Source organism: Galeopterus variegatus, unplaced genomic scaffold (genome assembly GCF_000696425.1).
Source record: "Galeopterus variegatus unplaced genomic scaffold, G_variegatus-3.0.2 Scaffold3756, whole genome shotgun sequence".
Classification (NCBI taxonomy): domain Eukaryota; kingdom Metazoa; phylum Chordata; class Mammalia; order Dermoptera; family Cynocephalidae; genus Galeopterus; species Galeopterus variegatus.
Window position 1 is genome coordinate 42,965 of NW_007729867.1, and position 20,240 is coordinate 63,204.

Here is a 20,240-nt window from a genome sequence, read left to right on the forward strand (position 1 = left end):
GAGCCTTGTACTAGAAAGTACGTCAAGTCAGTTCAAAGGCTGAGATCTGTCTGATTGTAAAAGCAGGGTACTTGGCCTCCCCTATACCCTGGCAGAAGCACAGAAAGTGCACGGTAACTTAGTGCCAGAGCAAAGATGGAGCCAGCCTTGGGGGAACGTGCTCTCATGCAGAAATCAACTAAAGGATCCAGGAGAAAGGAGAGGGCAATCTGCTCTTCACAGCAGCAAAGCAGTGCTAGCATTCTGCCTTGATCTTTTAACAAACTTAAGAAGGTTCAGACATCTTTAAGCCTGGGAGTAACCAGTGTTTTCACTCGGTGACCGTCAAACTAAAGATCAACCTGAGAAAGCTGATTCTTGACATATTTCCAACAAGGGTCACTTGTTTCATCCCAATGGACTCAGAGTTAAGAAGTAAAAGCCTCAACTTTAGTAAATTATATGTTTGAAATACTGAGAGTTCTAATTAGACGTTTACCTCAAATGCCAGCAGAGCCTACCCTATTCGTTTAGTTATAGCTTTATAAAAAACCGTTTGTTTGGGATGTGGTTTTCTAAAGCAATTCATCTTCAGGCTTAGTTAAAGAATGGAATATGTGAGAAAAGATTTTCCAACTTTTGTTGACTCAGTGATGAAAAGGAAAAACATGTTTATAAGAATCTGTATGAAAAATAATTGATCTAGGAAACTTGAAATTTCACATACTAAATGCTAAATCCCATTATAAATTTCAAACATGATTTATAAAACATACCTGTGTTCTAGCTATTAATACTGCAGAATCATCCTGATGGGCATTAACTGGACATCAAATTAACTATTCCTATAAGGCTGAACTAGAGTTACTACTAAGAACATTTCATTTGTGGAGACACAAAGACAGGTTAAATGACACCTTGTAAGCGGACTTGAACTAAGGGATAATAGAAATAAATAAGAACAACAAAAATAAAACATGACTAAACTCTCCTGCTGCTGTCAAAACAAATGTTTCCAAGGACCCAAAGCCAAGAAAAAAGAAATCCATAAACACAAAGGGCAAGGTAATCAGTTGAATCTACTAATCTCCATAAATGACAAAACACCAAAAAACAAACAAAACCCCAAAACCCCACCTGCCTTTTTCTGCCCCACTGCCTACTACAGAAATCCCAGCCTGCAGTTGATTTTAAAATTACCCTATCTCCAAAAATTATGGGAGAGGGGTGTCTTAAAAACACAGTAGCTTTGATTATATAGGTCATGTCGACATTAACATAAGTATAATCATTGGGGAAGGGGTAATCTACTTCATCAATCTGAATAACCAATTCTATCTCAGATTTGCCACAGAGCCAAACTAACTTAATTATTAAGGCACAATAATATTAGATTGAACTATTTTTTAATCCAAGAATTTTTATCATAGAAAGCTTGGACAATTTAAGCAATTATGTGCTTTATTTCTCCTTCTCTTTATCTCCGGTCTCACTAATATACAAACTATTGAATTTCACTTGTTTCATTCTTAATGTTTTACATCTTGTCTTCTTCTTTTTAGAAAAATTTAAACTAGATTTCAAAAGGCTGCAGGATAAGTGTTGGTGGCTAGTTCCTATGAGTAACAAGTCACAATCTCTAGAGCCCTGACTGCTGACCCAGAAAAGAACAGACCAAATTCTGGCTGCCCCCCAAAACCCTGCATACCTAAAACAGAAAATCTAAAGCTTGTACCATGATGCTTGTCAGAGGTTATGTTAATGTACATTCTGGATTTCACCATACCTCTCCCAAAACACCATGGATGCATGACCTACATAACCCACCTTGTATCTACATTACCATTTCTTCTCATTGAGGTGTAACATCTGCTAAAGAGCAAGGTCTCTTGAAAGAAAACTGAACTTGGGGTCGAAGTCCAAGTGTGTGAGTTCCAGCTTTCCAGGGGGTTAGTTAAGATAGTAGGTAAGTATGTGCCTGCTAAAGCCAGACTGTGTAGATATAAATACTGGTTTTCTACTTTCTAGCTAAGTGATTCTAGGCAAGTCATTTAAATCTGTGCCTCAGTTTTCTCATTTATAAAGTGGCAATGATATCAATAACTACCTTATAGGGTTGTTGTGAGGATAAAATGTTTTTAAAGGGTTTAGAATAGAGCCTCAGGTATCCTAAGCACTCAATAAATGTTAGCAATTATTATTACTAGCTGCATGACCGTGGCGATCTCATCTAACCTCTATAAGACTCTATTTCATCTTCTCTACAAGAAGGGGTCACAATCTCACATGGTCTTTATGAAGACCAAACTCAAATAATATATCATATGTGGAGTTATTTTTAAAGGGTAATCAAGAATTAGACAACTCCTTCAATCAAGTAGAATTAGTCCCTTTCTGCTCTGTGCTTCCATAATATTTAACACACACACACCTGCTACAGCACTTGCCACACTGTATCACTGGCGTTTGCTTACCTGTGCATGTCCCCCACTACAGTGCATCCTGTGATTCACCTCTGCACCCTCAGCACATTGGGCTTACCTGACAAAGGACAGGTACTCAATAAATACTCGATTTAGTGGATATTGTCCAAATGATTGAGCAAAAATTCTCAAGGCTTTTCCAGGAATGACATATCACTTTTGCTGAGCATTCTCAGTAGACCACCCAGAAACATGCTTGTTTTTCTTCAGGAGCAATATATTGAGATTCTGTCATTTCAGATGCAGCCAATTTTGTGTGGTTGCATTTGTTCATTCTTTTCGCTTAATAAATAATTATTGAGCACCTACTGTGTGCCACGTCCTATGCTGGGCTCCATATAGTGCACTACAAGTGGCAAATTCCCAGACTAATTTAGTCCCTGCATACTAGATATAAAAGGAACCCATATGCTATAGAATCATCTACCCCTTGAGACAATAAACTCCTTAGTTTGGTTATATCATTAGACTGATAATCTCAGGGTGGAAAAGAATAGTTCTCTAGAGGTAAGGGTCCTTGTAGAATAACAATTAAGGTCACAGATCTGAATGCCTAGGTTCAAATCCCGTATCTGTTTTGTACTAAGGTGTAAGACCTTGGGAAAATTCCTTAACCTTTCTAAGCCTTACTTTTCTCATCTGAAAAATAGAGATAGTAGGATTGATGTGAATATTAGAAAAGATAACCATGTTACTCACTCATGCTGCTTTCCATGCAGTAAGCACTCAATAAGTGTTTGCTATTATGATAAATCTTACTTTCCCCCCTCCCTCACCCCAGTGTTTGTCCATCAAAAGGGACAGGACTGCCCAACTTGCAGGCACCATACCACCAGGGTCAGGAAATTTACTGCCTCCAGTAGTTGTCCACTTGATTACTGAGCAAATCTAATTGTTGATAAATTCTAGTGGGTTGAAATATACATGCTTATGCCTTCCACTCACCGGTCCTCAATCTGTCATTCAGGATTACCCAGAAGAAATTAAATCTCTCTTCTGTTGGATAGCCCCTCAATCTATGCTACTTATCTCCCTCCCCTTCAAACACCCCCCCCACCCTCCAATCCTTTTGTTATTTCTGAAGAACGCTGTTTACCAGATCCCTTATTATCCTTTTTACTTTTCTCAAATAATCTTGTTTGTCAATATCTCTGAATGTCTGAAGCCCAGAATTCATAAAACAGAACAAATGTGGCCTGATCACCAGTGAGTACTAGACAGCTAGTTCCCCTCTTAAACACTGTACTTCTATTGATACAACAAATAAAAGGTTTATTTTTTTGGAAGCTAAGTCACACAGAGAGTTGACTCATCTTCTACCTAACAATCAACAGGAGACTCTAAATCTTCCTGATGTGTGCAGTTGTAAGCTATCCCGCCCCCACCCTGTACTTATACAATTGAATTTCAGGATCTTTGAGTTCTTTATATTTGTACCCATCAAACTTCCTTTTGTTAGATATGACTCATTATTACATTTTGTCAGAATATGAGGGGAGGGAATCCTGATTCTATCCTCCAACTTACTTGTTATCCTTTCTAGTTGTGTGTCATCTGTAAATTTGTTCAGTATGCCATCAGTGTTGTCATCTGAGTCACCAATAAGTATTAGGGGACTTAAGCGAGAATTGCATTAGATCCCCAGAGACCCGGGTTTGCATTAGTCTTTAAAAAAAAAAAACCAACTTTTATTTATTTATTTATTTTCCTTTTTGTCTCTTTTTTCGTGTCCGGCAACGGATCGCAACCCTCAGTGTCGCGCCCGTACCGGACCGGGACCGGCAACGGGATCGCAGCCCTCAGTGTTGCACCCGCACCTCGCTCAGCCAGTGAGCGGGAACCGGTCTGTATGTAGGATCTGAACCCTCGGCGGGAGTGCCGCCGCGCTCCCAAGCGGCGCACTGTAGCAGTGCGCCACCGGGCCGGCCCCGAAAAAAAAAAAAACCCAACTTTTAAAAGTCATCATTCATTCAACCAACAAATATTTACTGAGTACCTTCTATGTGCCAGATACTGTTCCAAGTGCTGAGCATATACTGCTGAACAACACAAATCCCTGCCCTCATGAAGCTTACATCCTAGTAGGGGAGATAGGCAATCAACAAATAAGAAGATAAATAAGTAACACTAAGTGATATGAAAAACAAAAGCAGGTAAGGGGTGGAGAAGCTTGACAGTGGGATGGAGTGGGGGTTGTGTGTGGGCAGCGTGGCTGAAGCAGAGCTGGTCGTGCAGCCTGCCTGTACTACCCATGCCCTGCATTCTTCATGTGCATCTGACCCAAAAGGGGGTCCCAGAGTGGGCAGCAAGTCTTTCTGATTTGTCAACATCCACTTTTTTCTATGTGGAGTCACATTAGAAAAAAAATCAATAGAACAATGGTGAAGAATTTAGATAGTCATGAAACAAAAAAGAAAATTTGAAAGGACACAATTCCTCAGGAGACCTCACAACACATCTTCATACACGTAGCATATTCAAACACTATAAGAACAACCAGACTAGCCAGGAGGTCAGGCACATCTGATGAAGACTCCAGAGGGGAGAATGTTAGAAGTATTGCTCCACAGGTACAGTATATGGTTGCAAATGAAATAACAGAGAAAAAACTGAAAAGCTCACACTTACCTTATTCCAATCCCCATGATCTCAAGTGTGGAGTAGGTTATGAATCCAACAGTCTATGGAGAGTCAGGAGGATGGAATGCTTGGGTGACCCCAAAACACTGCTCCAAGAGTCTGGATATTGAACTCTGGAAAAGAAACCCATAAGGGACAGATTGGAAATCTACCTCTATTAACTACTCTTTGCTCATGATTCTAATGTTTATAAGTTCTTGTAAATATTTTTAATCTTCAAATCCCTTTGATATTAGAGAGACTTGATAAATCCTTGTTTAGCAAAATATTAATTGCATCCTCTGATTGGAAATTTATATTCTCGCCATGATACTTTTGATATTTATATTCATTCATTCATTCATTCATTCACTGTAATCTACTCATCTTTTGTTTGAAATCCTTTGTTGGTGCTAGGAATACAAAAGTGAATTAGAATAAATATGGTCCCTGCTATAGGAACCTCACAGTAGAGGGTAAGATAGAAACATGAAAGGCAGCTCTGATAAAGCAGTGTGTTGTGTGTTACAAAGAGAAAAGTACCAAGAGCTCTAGGAGGGTCACCTAATCTAGGTTTCGGGAGAATTGGAAATTAGTGACTTCTACATGGACACTTACAAGGTGTGAAGGAGTTAGTCAGATAAGGAGGTGGAGAAGTCTGTTTCAGGCCGAGGGCCCAGCATATGCAAGTTTTGGAAGTAACAGAAACGACTGCATGCTGAGTATCTGAGTGCTGAAAGTAGTTCAGTATAGCTGAGCAGAGTATCAGCCAGAGAGTCAGAGATGAGACTGGAAAGGTAAGCACGACCAAATGATGCAGAAATTTACAAGCTGTGTTATAGAGGAGGTAGAATCTACTGAAATTTGTGATTGATTAAATTATGGAGTTTTGGAGGGGAAGAAGTCAAGCCTGGGGGTTGGATTTTTGGCTTGAACAACAGCGTGGATAGTGATGCTACTCAATAAGATAGCAAAAATCCAAATACAGAATCAAGGAGGTTTGGGGGAGAAGGTGATGTGTTCAGCCTTGGACGTGCCTGTTTTGTGATGCCTGGGGAATGTTCACTGAGCAGAAGCAGGCAGTTTGACTTAGAAGTCCGAGGATACAGGTTTAGGGGTCATCAGTACATGACAGACAACAATAGAGTTCACAGGGATGAATGAGATACCCTGGGAGATTGTGCTAGGGAAGAGAAAAGGAGGGAACCCAGAGGAACACCGAAGCTTAAAGGATGGGCAGAGAAAGGATCCCTGAAAAACAGAGAGTGAGAAAGTGCAGCTAGAGACATAGGAGGGAAACAAGAAGGTAAGGATCACAGAGGACAAGGGAAAAGCACTTTCCCAGAAGTGGGTTGTGGTCAACAAAGGAAAATACTGTCAAGAGCTCAGCAAAGGAAGACTGAGAAGCGCCTACCGGGTGAGCAGCAAGGAGACATCCTGCCCGTCCGGCAAGGAGCAGGGTCGGCAGAAGCGGAAATCAAGTCAGGGTGATTTGAGGAATAAGTGAAACCAAAGAATGTAGGCAGCTGTTTCAAATTTTTGCCTTAAAAGTGGCAGACATAATCCTTAGATTTTCTTCCTAAGCATGGGGAAACTGGATCACCATGAAGGCTCACCTTAAAGGATCTTCGAGATCCCTTATCACCTTTATATGAGGTCAGCTAACTACATGGCAAAGCTTGTGGTAGACATGCCCTGTGTGCTGGACAGCGATCCAACAACCAGTGCTGCACTTGGCTAAAACTGCAGAGGAAACCAAATCTGCCTTTGTGTGCTCCTCCTAACTTGCCTTCTGCACCTGCCCCTGTCACCAGGACTCGCAGGTCCACACAGGCTTCCTGGACCAAGGCCCACTGTGACATATGAATGCATACCTGACCTCTCTGAGCAGTCCACCAATGAAATAACCTGCATAGGAACGAATCTGGTCAGACACGATTACGGTCATTGTGTCTCACCTATTGTCATGGCTCATGTATTGGGACCAGTGAAAGGGAGGGGAGAGGAGTTGATCACCTTGGAGTCTGGAACAGGCAGCTGGCCCCACAGCTGGCCAAGCAGCTCTCCAAGCAGGAGGCCTCTCTGAGAAAATCCAGAAGCCAAAATAAATGAGCCAGGTGGAAAACAGATGACCATATCTGCAAGCAATGCTGAAGGTTGGTCCTAGGAGTGAAGGTGAACTAGGACATAAAGGATGGACATCATTTTGGACAAGAGGGGAGGGACAGGGGGCAGTCCAAGAGCAGCGACCAAAGAACTGAAGCTATTACGTACATACAGAGGCCAGACACGATTATGCTGTACAGCTGGGTACAACACCACCAGCTCTCTGTTGCACTGAATCCTCCCAGGGTACAGTTTTCAGCCCTTCATGATACAAAGTGAAGCTTCTGACATTCGTAATTCCCCAATCCTTATTTCTACAACCCCCCTCTCCTGCCATTGTAACCTTGTATTCCAAGAAGATGATAGGAAACTCTAGCTGAGGAGTGCTATGGGGTGAACATAGGCATTGGTGGTAACTAGGCTGAAGAGGTTGCAGTAATAGCTGTCCCTATACTAAAAACAAGGAGCGGAAGTAAAGGCCTGACACAGTTAATTTAGGCCCTAAATCAATACAAAAACCAGCTGCATGGCTTGATTAGTGGAAACATCATTTCATTTCAGGATACCTGGGATCGCTACAAGGCACACTATGACTGAACTGAAAGGGTTAACTGTCTTCAGCTTGTGATTAGAGCACAGAGAAGAGATAAAAAACAATGGTAAATAGCACACACGCATACAATATTTTTGCCTTGTGCACAGACAGGGTAAGCTACACACACTGAGTTATCAGCTAAAGATTTTTTTCTCATTTCACTCGTCAATAATCATTAACCCAATGGATATTGCTTAAAGCAGAGTTTTCATCTAATTCTCATTCAACAGGATTGAAAAGGAAAAACTAAATAATAATACCTCATTTGTGTATAATGCTTGTCTTTCAAAGAAGACATCATAAGCCCTTCTAGACTACCTAATTTACAGTTACAGCACTTTTATAATGTAAATACTAGTAAGGGCTGTTACCATTTTGCAAATTACGCATGAAAGAAACTGAGGCATGTGAGAATGAAATGACTGGTTCAATGTAACTTTCATTTTAGAGATGTCACAGCTGGCTTATTTTTCATTTTTTTAATGGAAAAAAATTTTAAAACTATGAATAATAAAACTATGCTTTAGATAAACATGTTTATTAAGGTGTACCTTGTCCTTAAATTTTAAAATGAAAAATATCTTGCTTAAAAGAAATAGCAAAGACCCAAATATTCATGTGTTCCACAGATAAAATCTCTTTCAAAAATCTAGATCTAAACCAGTCCGTTGCTACTACCCAGCTCTGCTTTTCATCAGCACGGTTCTCATCATCTTGTGCCACACACATTAGGAGCCAATTGTGTGTATCACTCCCCTCTCCTTATGCATTACATTGCAATAATCTTGTCATCTCAGTTGGATTTGGAGAATACCTTTATATAAACACAAATTCTGCATAATATGTAAAGTCATTGATATTCTTTTATTAGCTTCAATTTAGTGGGTAACATTTTTTCTGATCTTTTCACGTATTCATTCCCTCATTCATTCACACACTCAAGCATTCATGCATCCATTCAACAAACATTGATTACGTGCTCAAAATGTACAAGCACTATTCTAGATGCAAAGGATAAAAATAGAAATAAGACAAAATTACAGACTTCAAGAAACTCACAGCCTAATAAGGGAGCCAGGAGAGTAAACAATTGGAGTTCACTGTGGTAGGTATGGAGACGGTTACACACAAAAATGGTTTGAGGGGCACAGAGAGGTGATCTGTTTCTGTCTCAGAGGGTGGGGAAGGCCTCCTACAGAAGGAGCTCCCAGAGCTGAGCACAACAGGAAGAAGAGTATTTGGGTATTGCAGGTACGGGGAAGAGCATGGGCAAAGGACAGACAAATAAGAGCACACTATGCATTTGGAGAACTACGGGAAACATGGTACAACCGGAGGTTCTTCAATTATTCTATGGCTGGTTCTATCTCACAATCCAGGCCCTGGACATCCCATAAGTGATAGAGGGGAATGTATTGTTCTCAGTCATGTAAGTAAAACCACATTCTATATGGAATCTGTACCAAGGTGCCTTTGAAACTTTGACTATTTGAGGAATATCACATAGAGAACAGCATGAAATCAAAGTTGGGGTCTGATCTACCCAAGGTCTGTATTCCTCATATTTCATTACTGTTATACTCCAGGGGGCAACAGGTAAGAACAGCCTACTTATTCATCAAATCTAGGTGATCACTGAGCCCATCTCCATTATTATTTAAACTTTTTATATAGAAATACTTTGAAATCAGCATTTTCAAATACACTGTTGGGTGGGCAGGTTTTCCCATTCCCCCCTTCCTGACTATTCAGACTTGGTGCAGTCCAGTCCACAGAAGGGTGACAGCCAGCCTTATAGGCTTCTTAACAACAACCCCATACACTAACAAGACGTGTTTGGAAATAGTCTCTGAAAATTCTACACCCAAGTCCCTGCAGGGTCAGCTCTTCCCTGAGGCCCCTGCTGAGAAGACCTGCATAAAGGACTTTGTGAACTGGGGCCAGAGGAGATGAAATGAAGCACAACAAAACTCATACCGAATCCTCCCTAGGGTCACCCTACTGCCTGGAATTCTGTTGTCATTTACCCCAAAATCACATCCTTGTTTCTACTTGGGAATTTTTCAGAGATGCCAAGAATTCAAAATGACTCATTTATCTCTTTTGGCTCCTGACCAATCGCGGAATCCTCTCTAAGACATCATTTCTTCATTCATCCAATTTTCACCCATTCAGTAAGCATCACTTCCTCATTTCTGCTCACCTATTGAAGCCAGTCCAATCAGCCTTTTGCCCGTTACTCCACTAAAAACATACCTGTGAGGGTCGCAATGACCTCTCTGATGTCAAATCCTGTGGTCAATTCTCGGTCCTCATCTCGGCACTGATGATCACTGCCTCCCACTGAAACACTTTCTGCACTTGGCTTCCATCACACCACACTTCCTCCTACCTCACTGATCGTTCCTTCTCAGTTTCTTTTTCTCAGAATGTTGGAAGTCCCCTGGGTTTGTCCCTCTACAATTTGCCCATCCAGTCCATTATTTTTTTCTTTTTACTTTTTTAAAACGTTTTCTTTCTTTTGTGTGTGTGCTTTGTTTTCGTTTTTTTTAAAAGTCCATTACTTTAAATATCATCAACTCTCGCCCTGATGTGTCCCCTGAACTCCTGACTTGGAAGTTGGAGAGGGTTTCTTTTCCTAGAGGTGCTGATGTTTCAGTTGGGCACTAAAGGAGGAGATGGATTGGCTAAGAGGAAAAGTGGTTTTTTTGGTAAGGGGACTAGAATGAAAAAAGGCATGAAGGTATGAAAAGGAAAACTATCTTCAGAAAGAAAAGTCTGGAATAGACTGGAAATGACTAGTAGGGTAGGTTGTAGGTATATTGTGAAGAACTTTGATTTACAGCTAAGGAATCTGGAGTTTATAGTGAAGACAATTAAGCAATTATAGAGGTTCCTACAGAGGGGAGAGGTGATTATTCGTATTAAAATATAAAATAAAATAAAATCTTTAGTGGCAGGATGAAGGTTGAGCTACAGCAAGGGGAGGCTAGAGCCAGGAAAGCCAATTAGAAGGTTACTGTAATAGTCTAAAGAACCGATTAAGGTCTGAATCACCATAGCAGCAGTGGGAAGTAGTGACAAATCCAAGGGAGATTTAGAAGTAGCATTGGGGCCATAGTTATTGATTAGACAGAGGTAGGAGAGACAGGCCAAGGTTGAAATGCAAGACATTAGCTAAGCTAAATACGGGAAGAGAGCAAGTACGAAGGGGATGATTAGTAGCACATTAAGCTTGCAGTGATTGTAGGATGTCCAGCAGGAATGAATGACAGGTCTGCAGTTCAGGAAGAGGTTTGGCCTGAATGTGCAGGTTCAGAAGTCCCTGGTTGGTGGCAGCTAAGTCCTCATAATGGATGGGGTATCCTGGGGAGAACAAACAGTGAGAAGAGTGCCAAGCACAGAACCCTAAAAAAAAAACCCATGCAGGCAGCTGTCAGAGGAGAAGGAGCTGGGAGAGGAGCCTGGAAAGGAGCAGTCAGAGAGGTAGCATGAGAACAGGACAGACTGAGGTGTGCAAGTAAAGAGAGAAGAGACCTTCAAAGAGGAAATGATCAACAATTCTCCCTAGAGTAGGAGGACGTATAAGATAAGGTTTGGTAATTAGAATATCTGATGAGCAGAGTTTTCTAGAGAGTTAGAAGTCAGCCTGGAATGAATTGAGTGAAGATTCTTTCTGAAGTTTGGCTCCGAAGGAAGCAGGTAATGATTGGGAAGAAAGGAGAGATGAGCAAAGGTACAGGGTTTTTATTTCATTTTTTTAAATAGGTTGGTAGTCTGGAGGATAACAGGTGGCTGTTTGGCTTCTGCTCGAACATCTCTTGTGAGCTTACTACACCACAAGACAATCTCTTGAGTTTTTGCACAACAACACAACCAGTTCAGCTCAACATGTACTTGTTGAGAGCTTGCTATGTCTAAAGCATCAGGCTTGGCATTTCAGTGCCTAAAAAGATATGCAAGGCACAGTCATGTTTCAGTTTTTCATTTATTGGTCCGAATCTGCCTACTTCCAATCATAGTTCTCTGTTCTCTGGAGCTACACACAATATAAAAAGAATTTCTTCCATATAGCAGCCCTTCAGCTAACTGAAGATGGTTTTCAGCCACCTCTAGGGTTTTCCCACTTGTTTCACTTTTGGAAAATAGGCCAGTCTTTCTGTATGCATGCATGTATGTATACATGTATTTTGTTACTAGCTGGCTGTTCTTTGAATATACATAGCCTAGTCCCTTTTAAAATGGGGTACTCAGAATAAATCACAATTCTCCCCTCCTGGTATAACCAGTGTGCAAACCAGTAGAATTCTCCTTTTTCCACGACACAGTCCTTCTGTTAATGCCACCCGAGATTGTATGAGTGTTCTGAGAGCCATAGTGCTGACTCATGGTGCTTCAAAATCCATTCAGATCCTGAGATCTTTTGCACTTGAAATATTGATAAACTAGGTCTCCCAAATCTTACGTTTATACAGTCGACTTTTTAAAGACAATTGCAGGATTTTACCTTTCTTCCCTCTAAATATTGTATTTATACATTTGGTTTTTACAAGCCAGTGGAAGAAAGAGCAAGGGCTTAGGAGTCAGATCTAGATTCGAATTCTGGTTTTATGTAGCCCAGTGACTTTGATGTGTCATATGATCTCTCTGACTCTCAACTTGCTCATCAGTGCAAATAGGGATAATCCTGTCTACTTTGCAAAGTGGTTCAGAGGCTGAAATGAGGGCAGTATATTAGTACCTAATATAAGTGCTCAATAAATGTTGGTTTTCTTGCCTTCCTTTTCTTCCATTCTCTCAGCTTTGTATCCTTCACAGAAGTATACCTTTTAAGTCATTACTCAAGATTAATAAATCTTTCTCTTAATAAAAAGAAAAAATAAGTTGACCGTAACAGGAGCCAAGGACTAAAAGAAGATATTTCAGTATCATAGTTAAGCATATAGTTCTGAAACCAAACTTCCTCTGACTGAATCCCAGCTCCTCTACTTACTAGCTATCTAACTGGAAGCAAGTTCATAAATCATCAGGAGCCTTGGTTTACCTATAAAGTGTAAAATGGGCATGATAACAGTATCTGTTTCTCCAGCTATTGGCGAAGATTAATTGAGATGACAGATGGAAAGCACTTCTGCACAGAACCTTGCATATAATAAGCACTCAGTAAATGGTATTATTATTACCACTTAAAAACCTGCAGGTAAACAACATCCTATGAATCCACACTTCTGTGTATAATCATATCATCCACTAATAATACAATATAATATTGTCCCATGTTCCATTATGTTGTCCACCAGGATCCAATGAGAACCTCTGTCCAATGCTAGGTATGACAAACATGCCTCTAATCTTCCGACCTAGTCACCTTATCTACCAAAAAATTAAAGTAGCTATAGGCTCTTGGACATCTATGACCTCAGGGTCCACTTCTGGGTTATGGGAAGAATAATAATACTGACCTTGGAGGTCTGCAATGAGGATTACATGTTTTAACTCATATGGGAGATAAGGAAATGGGAATAGTTTGGAAGTACTTAAGTGAACTCAGGTTGGCTCCTGTTGATACCAATCTTCTTTTCCTAAGAAAACTAAGCTTATCAGTCTAAAGGATTTCCTTTTTTTTTTTTCCTTTTTGTCTTTTTTACTGACCGGTAACGGGATCGCAACCCTCAGTGTCACGCCCGTACCGGGGACCGGCAATGGGATTGCAACCCTCGGTGTTGCGCCCGCACCGCGCTCAGCCAGTGAGCGGGAACCGGTCTCCACATGGGATCTGAACCCTCGGCGGAAGCGCCACCATGCTCCCAAGTGGCACACTCTCCAGTGCGCCACCGGGCCGGCCCTAAAGGATTTCCTTTTAAGAGCTGGCATGGCTGCCTAATCCCAGGATGGTACTTGTCCCATACTCAGTGATTCCTCACAAGTCTATGTTGCACCTGGAATTTGCTTTTGTATTCTTGGATATAGTTTATATGGCTCAGAAGACTTGAATCTTATTTAAATTTGAATCTCACTTAAATTTAAATTTAAGTCTCATTAAAATTTATCCTTTCATCGTTCACCTTGGGCTCCCATTCCATCTTAAATTTCTTTTTTATCCTGACTATAGAAGCATGCATGTCTATTGAGGTGGATTTAGAATAGAAATCATGAGGAAGAAAATAAAATCAATTTTAATTCCACTACCAAGATATCACCACTATTAATATTTTTTCTGTGTAACTGTAGTCTTTTTTTTCTGAGAAAATACATTTAAAAATAAATGACCAACATTTTCTGTATCATAACACCTTCCTTAACCTGCTTTTTATTGGATGCACCAATTTCATCATAGAATATACCACAATTTATGCAATAATTCTTTTTGGACACTTAGGTTATCTCCAGTTATTCTATATTATAAAGAACACTGCACTAAATATTCTTTTGCATTAAATTTTTTCAGTGTTTCTGGTTATTTTCTTAGGGTATAGTTTTAAAAATGAAATTACTGTGATAAATCATTCATGTATATTAAGGTTTTTAACTCACAATGCCAAATAGCTCTCTAGCTATACTCCCCATATCGAATGAGTGTGGTTATTTCCTTGTATCTTTATCCATGCAAGATACCATTTTAAGTTTGCGACAACTTGCTAGGCACAAAGATATCTTAATTTTACCTTAATGTGCATTTTAATTATTGGTATGACTGAAACGTTTTCATTTTCATTAACTGTTGAATTCCTTTTTTTTCTTTTTGCCTTTGGATGTTCTTTACTCATTCCTCTTTTGAGATATTGTCTTTTTCTTATAAGTGTATAAGAGCTCTTTATATATTGAGGACACTACTCTTTGTATATATATATAAAGTTCTAAAATCTCTCACTTATTTTTCAATTTGTGGTACTGTTTTATCTACACAATTTTAAAAGTTCTAAATAATCAAAGATATTAATATTTTTCCTTTATAAACCATAACCTTTAGTGTTCTGTTCATGAAAGCCTTTACTACCCTAAGGTCAAGAAATGCTTAACAGTATTTTTATCTTTTCAATAGATATCACTTCTCTTGTATGGGTCATTTTTCACATTTAACTCTGTAATCCATCTGACATGTATTTCATTCTATCTTAGCCATGTTTGTTTCATTTTTTTTTAATCAGAGAGGATGATTTTTTTTTTCAAGAAATAGAAACTGTAACTCGAATTGGCTTAAACAAAAAAATAGAATTTATGGGCTCCCATGAGTGAAAAATTCGAAGGCTTCAGGCCGGGTTTGGTCAGGTGGCTCACACAATGTGGACAGTACCTGGCTTTTCCCTGTTCATTTCTTTGCTCTAGTCCCTGGTGACAGGTCTGTTCTCAACAGGCTCTTCCCTCAAGGTCCCAGGTGGTGGCCAAGAACACTCAGACTTACATGCTTCTTCATTCAGTTCCAGCAGGAAAGTGTCTTTGACCTAGCACTCCCAGAAAAAGGGAGTTAGGTCACATGCCTATACCTGAGTCAGTCACTGGAGCCAAAGGGATGACATTCAGTGAGAGGCCACATGCCCTTCCCCCTGGAAATAAAGGTGGAGTCAGCTTTCCCAGAACTCCATGGGCCCCCACAGGAAGGACAGGTGGAGCATGTGTGAGGGTATGAATAAGAAAAGGACTCTATCCTCAAGTATCAAGATCACTGTTTTTAGTAGAAAATGACAAATTCTCTGCCATTTGAAAACCCATTTGTTTCACCACTATTAATGTGGAAGATACTAGAGTTAAAATCATGAAAAGACACTGTCCCTTCCCTTTATGTTCAAGCTGCATACGGATCACTTGGCACATCACAGTTCCTACAGGGCTGCTCATACGTGGTTGGAACAGTTTCCTCCATGACCAACTGACCTACAGGTTCTCTGAATTCCCTCTTTAACATGGGTCCCCTAGACCTAGTAGAAAGAGACCACAGCTCCAACTCCCCCCTGAATTTATTCTGGTAAAGTCTCTAGCTCCTAGCTACCTTGTTCTCTGTTTACTTATCTGGACCATTCTTTATCCTTTTTTTTTTTCAAACTCAGGGTCTTGTTTATTCCACTTTGCAATGTCTTCTTCTGACTTGTGATCCCAGACCCATATCTTGATCTAAATGCCTTCTCAGAGAAGCCTTCTGTGGGATCAATCAAAGCTACATAAGTTGGACCCTGGAGCACCAGGGCTTTAGGTGACTTGGCTTCTGTGAGCCAGCAATGGTCTCCTCACCCCTTCTTAGAAGGTTTTGACCATGGTTTTCCTTTTCTGTCTCAGTCTTGTCTCTAGTATCTGCCACTCTCTTGTTCCTCAATAGCCCTCATCCACTCTCCTCTGCACCCTCCATGGGGCAATACGCTTCTGGATGTGGCCTCCAAACTCTTTTCTGACTCTTTCCTACACCTTTTGGTGGTCACTGGCAGCACCACGACTTTCAGGACACAAAGTGGACCCCTCTGTGCTGAGGGTAATTGATACTGCCAGAGCTAAGTGAACGAAATTCCATATTTCCTCTCTTTGGAGACCGACTATGGTAGGATACACCTCCATTTAGTGACTGTTTTGAGAGCCCTTCCCAAAATTACTATGATGTGAAACACACTTATTGAAGATACATTCTGATTTTATAAATATTAAAAATGCAGGGGTGGTGGTGCTGTACCTTAGAAGCTAGGAAATGCTATAGTTGAATGATGCTGTTTTTCATTTAGCAATTAACATTAGGTAGTCTGCCCATTCAACAGCACTATCCCTTCTCCATTACTATTCTTTACTATAAACATAAGCAAAAACAAACCAAATTCATTGTCTTCAATACTTTTCCCAGACCCCAGGTGTCTGTGGACATTGGTCCTTCTGGCATCGCTCTCAGAGGTGGGAGCACTTCCTTTAGAAGGAGGCCTCGTTACAGCCCTTCTCCTGCCTTTCATACGTGTCCTTTAGCAAGTGATACGAGCTTCTCAGAACACTTCCTGAGCAACCACATTGGTCTTTCTTACATGCTCACCTTTTCTTCATTGAAATCACCGATTTCATAAGAATGTCATTTTACTTCAAGTCATTTTATTCCTCTTGAGCTTTATTTCCTAGTTCCTGGTCAGACAGTCTCAGGTCTGTATTTTCTCTTGCTCATCATCTTCACGTCAGGTTAGAAAGTGCAGAATTGCCTTCTCTGGCTATTGCAAATTCAAGGATTCCCTGGTCACTTACTTTAAGCTGTTTGTCACTTCTACTTTGCCAACACATTCTTCTTAGCTGGTTAGAATTAAGCATAGAATAGTACCTCTTCAATAAGCAATTAGTCTAAATTTAAGTCATGCCAATTTTATTTGATGCTTACTTTCCAGCAGAATGAGATTGTCAGTAAATGTCAGACAGACTGAAGTTTTCCATTACCCCTAGATTGTGCCCCTGTGCCAATAATTTTGTCATTTGTATTGGGAAAGCATTATTGATGTTGCCATAACAGGACTACAAGGTATGCTAGAACTAGTTGGCAACATGTGGCCAGTGGAGAGAGGGCATGAGCCAAGGCTGGGGTGGGAGGGATACTCTCCAGGACAGGGGCTGTGAATACAGAAGCCAGCCAGGATTAGGGCAGCTGGGCTGTGCAAGGCCTGTTATCTCACACCAATGTAAAGTTCAGGAGGCTATCTATACCAAGCAGTCCAGCCTTACTCCAGCAGCAGATCATCCATGAAGAGTAAGACACATGTGTTCTGTGGTTTCAGGACATCACAGCAGGGTATGGGCAGCAGGATACAACCCTCTGGGGAAGACGGCTGGTCAGAGATAAGCTAACCAAGATATTAGAGTCACAGTGAAGTAAGCAGGGGTTCAGGACACAGTCCCACATCCAAAGGGAGACTGGAATACAAGGCAGAATGGGCAGAGACTGAAGGTGTTGAAGTCAAGGTGGAAGACCAGAACTGCGCAAACAGAAGGGTGAAGAAGCATGAAAGGAGGGATCTATGGATGTCTAATGCCCACAGATGACCTGCCTGGAAGGAAGCAGGATGGTGAGGCTGATACCCATGATCACTCTTCTTCAGCTGGAACTGGTATTTAAGTATTGGGGAGGCTGGGGAGCTGGCCCTATCTGTGAAGCTCTTCACACACCCAGCAGCTGGCAACCAGACAAAGGCAAGACAACTGGCCAGGTGCCTTACTGTATGCTCCTGTGACAATGTCACTTCTGCTTTTATCTGCACCCAAATATCCTCTACCTGGCGTCAACCCTCAGGTTTGTGGGTTTCCATGTGTCCATGGCTTCTTGACTTTCAAGGTTACTCTTGTTCTGCCTTTCATTGTGTGCTTCTGCACAAGTTATATACCTTCATATCGCTGTAAAACAACAGCTACCATTACCAATTGCTTAGCAAGTCCCAGGTACCACACTAGCTGATTTATGTATAACTATCTTATTTAATTCCCACAACCCCCTTGAGAGATAGGTATGATTATTCCCCTTTTAAAAAGGAAGAAACTGGGGCCAGCCCGGTGGTGCACTGGAGAGTACGCCACTTGGGAGCACGGTGGCGCTCCTGCCGAGGGTTTGGATCCCATGTGGAGATCGGTTCCCGCTCACTGGCTGAGCGCGGTGCGGGCGCGACACCGAGGGTTGCGATCCCGCTACTGGTCAGTAAAAAAGACAAAAAGGAAAAAAAAAAAAAAAAAAGGAAGAAACTGAAGCTTATATGATTTATGTAATCAGCCCAAGATCATACAGCAGGGACACAAAAGAGCTCAGATATAAACTTTTGTCTACCTGCCTATCTGTTGCTGTAAATGACTACATATTTCCATTTATGGGGGCTGGCTAGGTAGCTCAGTTGGCTAGAGCAAGGTGTTGTAACACCAAAGTCAAACGTTCAGATCCCTGTACCAGCCAGCTGCCCCTAATAAATAAATAAATAAATAAATAAATAAATAATATCCATTTATAATGTGATATGCCCAAACAATTTGTTCAGATCCCTGTACCAGCCAGCTGCCCCTAATAAATAAATAAATAAATAAATAAATAATATCCATTTATAATGTGATATGCCCAAACAATTCTCATTGAACTTATCAGCCACTAAGTTTTTCGTCTGTGTGTGTCTGTCTGTCTGCCTATCTATCTATCTATCTATCTATCTAATTATCCTATTTTATCTGTAACTCCATTCCATACTGTATTATGTAAGAAGTAGATCTTTAATACGTATGAATTAATGCAGTTTTAAATGGGATTGGACCTACTGAGCCCTCTTGGTTTGGGTACTTATAAAGTCAAGTAGTAAGAATACTTCAGTTTGCTCTGTAAACATACTACGTTCGTGCACATGTACATTACAAGGAAGAGAAAAAGCAAAATGTTCAATGAATACCGAACCAAGGGGATATACTTTATTTCCAAATAAGGCAGAGGTAGGCAAAGGTGTTTATATGGTGAAGTAAATTTGAAAAGTTAAAACAAAGATGAAGGGATACATATAAAACAAATTATTTTCTTTAGAAGTCCAAATCTGAAAATCTTTCTCATGACATTATCTTCATGTTTGTCTAAATCAGAGGTTGTCAAACTACTGTCCGCAGGCCAAATCCAGCCCACACCCTGTTTTTGTAAGGCCTGTGAGCTAAAAATGGTTTTTGCATTTTTAACTGGTTAGGAAAAAAATCAAAAGAAGAATGATATTTTATATGAAATTCAAATTTCAGTATCTGTAAATAAAGTTTTATTGAAACACAGCTGTGTTCATTCATTTAGGTATTGTCTATGACTGTTTTCACACTACAACAGCAGGACTGAGTAATTGGAACAGAGACTGTATGGCCAGAAAAACCTAAAACATTTCCTATCTGGCCTTTTAGAGAAAACGTTTACTGACCTCTGGTCTACTTAAATAATACAGGATGTCATGACATTTTTAATATTGTTTAAACTACATCTATTATCCTGGTTTCTAAAATTTCTAATTCTGGACACTTTCTTTTGTTATGTAGATTTTCATGTTTCCAGAACAAAGTCAAAACTTTTCTCCTGATAGCAGCAGCAGAAACAATAACACACTGAGAAGCTGGCGGTTTGTCTAGGAGGTTAGGAGTCTCTTCCTGCCAAAGTCATCTTTCCCTTTGATGGGAAGCTGGGGCTGGGCTCCCTATGAGTGGTTACAGTGTATTACAGAACTGCAGAGGCACCAAAACAGATTTCCCACATCCCATCAAATGATTCAGGGTGGTGTGATGGAGTCAGAAAGACGAGGAAAAGCAAATTGCTTTTTTTGTCATCACGTACGACCTAAATAAAAATAAGAGTGACTCAGATCGACCAGACACAGGCGAATATCACTTATCAACATGTTTTCTGAAAGCACTTAACATGGCAGGAATGTGGTATCATGAGAGCTCAATCAATGCATTAGGTAGAGTTAAAAAAGGGTTGGGGGGAGTAGAACCTTCTTATGTTTCATGACATCAAG

The 20,240-nt window shown here is 40.5% G+C and overlaps 1 long non-coding RNA gene across 1 annotated transcript in view; it reads right to left on the reverse strand.

The window, feature by feature from the left end:
- Window positions 1-20,240, reverse strand: part of LOC103601492 — a 64,726-nt gene that overhangs the window by 36,573 nt on the left and 7,913 nt on the right. Inside the window, exon 2 of the long non-coding RNA XR_551455.1 lies at window positions 5,091-5,215. This is a non-coding gene — a long non-coding RNA (uncharacterized LOC103601492). The remainder of the gene's footprint in view (window positions 1-5,090; window positions 5,216-20,240) is intronic.